This window comes from Zea mays, chromosome 5, assembly GCF_902167145.1.
Source record: "Zea mays cultivar B73 chromosome 5, Zm-B73-REFERENCE-NAM-5.0, whole genome shotgun sequence".
Classification (NCBI taxonomy): Eukaryota; Viridiplantae; Streptophyta; class Magnoliopsida; order Poales; family Poaceae; genus Zea; species Zea mays.
Window position 1 is genome coordinate 73,259,582 of NC_050100.1, and position 3,214 is coordinate 73,262,795.

The following is a 3,214-nucleotide window of genomic DNA, read 5'->3' on the forward strand; positions in this document are numbered from 1 at the left end:
ATGTTCCTAGGAAAGTTGATGAACCTTCTACAATATATCATGCTTGCAATGCTTCATTTGCCATTTGTTGAAAGAATAAGAAGGTGATTGCTAGGAAGTTAGGGGCAAGATGCAAGGGAGATAAAACTTGCATTTGGGTCCCTAAGACAATTGTGACTAACCTTGTAGGACCCAACAAGAGTTGGGTACCTAAGACCCAAGCCTAAATTTGCCTTGCAGGTTTATGCGTCCGGGGGTTCAAGCTGGATTATTGACAGCGGATGCACAAACCATATGACGGGGGAGAAGAAGATGTTCACCTCCTACGTCAAAAACAAGGATTCCCAAGATTCAATAATATTCGGTGATGGGAATCAAGGCAAGGTAAAAGGGTTAGGTAAAATTGTTATTTCATCCGAGCACTCTATATCTAATGTGTTTTTAGTTGAGTCTCTTGGATATAATTTGTTATCTGTTAGTCAATTATGCAAAATGGATATAATTGTCTATTCACAAATGTAGATGTGTCTGTCTTTAGAAGAAGTGATGGTTCATTAGCTTTTAAGGGTGTATTAGACGACAAACTTTATTTAGTTGATTTTGCAAAAGAGGAGGCCGGTCTAGATGCATGCTTAATTGCTAAGACTAGCATGGGCTGGCTAAGGCATCGCCGCTTAGCACATGTGGGGATGAAGAACCTTCACAAGCTTCTAAAGGGAGAACACGTGATAGATCTAACCAATGTTACTTTCGAAAAAGATAGACCTTGTGCAGCTTGGCAAGCAGGTAAACAAGTGGGAGGAGCGCATCACAGCAAGAATGTGATGACCACATCAAGACCTCTGGAGCTGCTACATATGGACCTCTTCGGACCCGTCGCCTATCTAAGCATAGGAGGAAGTAAGTATGGTCTAGTTATTGTTGATGACTTTTCCCGCTTCACTTGGGTATTCCTTTTGCAGGATAAATCTGAAACCCAAGGGACCCTCAAGCGCTTCCTAAGGAGAGCTCAAAACGAGTTTGAGCTCAAGGTGAAGAAGATAAGGAGCGACAATGGGTTCGAGTTCAAGAACCTTCAAGTGGAGGAGTACCTTGAGGAGGAAGGAATCAAGCACGAGTTCTCCGCTCCCTACACACCACAGCAAAATGGTGTGGTAGAGAGGAAGAATAGGACGCTTATAAACATGGCGAGGACGATGCTTGGAGAGTTCAAGACCCCTGAGCGCTTTTGGTCGGAAGCTGTGAACACGGCTTGCCACGCCATCAACAGGGTCTACCTTCATCGCCTCCTCAAGAAGACTTCATACGAGCTACTAACCGGTAACAAACCCAATGTTTCGTATTTCCGAGTTTTTGGGAGTAAATGCTACATTCTAGTGAAGAAGGGTAGGAATTCTAAATTTGCTCCCAAAGCTGTAGAAGGCTTTTTGTTAGGTTATGATTCAAATACAAAGGCATATAGGGTCTTCAACAAATCATCGGGTTTGGTTGAAGTCTCTAGCGACGTTGTATTTGATGAGACTAATGGCTCTCCAAGAGAGCAAGTTGTTGATCTTGATGATGTAGATGAAGAAGATGTTCCGACGGCCGCAATACGAACCATGGCGATTGGTGATGTATGACCTCAGGAACAAAAGGAGCAAGATCAACCTTCTTCCTCAACAATGGTGCATCCCCCATCTCAAGACGGTGAACAGGTTCATCAAGAAGAGGCGTGTGATCAAGGGGGAGCACAAGATGTTCATGTGATAGAGGAAGAAGCGCAACCAGCACCTCCAACCCAAGTTCGAGCAACGATTCAAAGGGATCATCCCGTCGACCAAATTTTGGGTGACATTAGCAAGGGAGTAACTACTCAGTCTCGATTAGTTAATTTTTGTGAGCATTACTCCTTTGTCTCTTCTATTGAGCCTTTCAGGGTAGAAGAGGCCTTGCTAGATCCGGACATGATTTTTCATGGTGAAGCGCATCGTACGAGAGAGAAAGTGCTGAGACAACATGTCGAGGATTATGACGCGGATGCGGGGGTAGCGGATATGTTGAACGACTATCAGGAGGCACAGTACACAGGAGGATGTATGGATGACGAGCCAGAGCCGACTGCAAAGGCGTTCTACGACATGTTTGACGTGGCACAGAAGCCCCTTCACGGCCAGACAAATGTTTCTCAACTGGATGCCATTGGGCGTGTAATGGTGTTCAAGTCGCAGTACATCATGAGTAGAGATGCATTCGATGGCTTGTTGATGGTTATTGGGAGCCTGCTTCCGGATGATCACGTTCTGCCAAAGAGCATGTACGAGGCACAGAAACTCCTTCGTGCACTCAAGATGACGTATGAGCAGATTCATGACTGTCCGAAGGGTTGCGTGCTATTTAGGAAAGAATACGCGGAGGCAAAGTACCGTCCCAAGTGTAAATCGTCTAGGTTCATGGAGGTAGACTCTGGTGATGGACAGAAGAGGCAACTCGACATCCCCTTGACAATCCTATGACACCTTCTGTTCATTCTGAGGATCCAGTGTCTGTACATGACAGAGGAATCCACGAAATAGATGACATGGCACAAAAATGGAAAATGATACAATCCTGACAAGATGGTGCACGCATCTGATGGTGAAGCATGGAAACACTTTGATGCTATTCACCGTGAGAAAGCCGAAGAGGCTCGTAATGTACGTGTTGCGTTGGCCACATATGGGTTCAATCCCTATGGAATGAGCGCTGCCCTGTACACATGTTGGCCCGTATTTGTTATCCCAATCAATCTCCCGCTTGGTGTGTGCTTTCAAAGGCAGAATATATTCATGTCGTTTATAATTCCCGGACACCCGGGGAATAAAATGGGCGTGTACATGGAGCCTTTGATCGATGAATTGGTACGTGCCTGGGAGGAAGGGGTATGGACGTATGATCGAGCTACGAAGACAAACTTCAGAATGCATGTTTGGTACCAATACTCCATGCATGACTTACTGGCGTATGGGTTATTCTGCGCCTGGTGTGTTCATGGTAAGTTCCCATGCCCAGTTTGCAAGGAAGCTCTCAGGTTCATTTGGTTGAAAAAGGGTGGCAAATATTCGCCCTTCGATAAACATAAAAAATTTCTCCCTCCTGACCATCCATTCCACCTAGACATCAAGAACTTTACAAAAGGTGTCGTAGTGACAGACCGCCCACCTGCAACGATGACTGGTACTGAAATTCGTCAACAGATAGATGGGCTCGTGGCCAA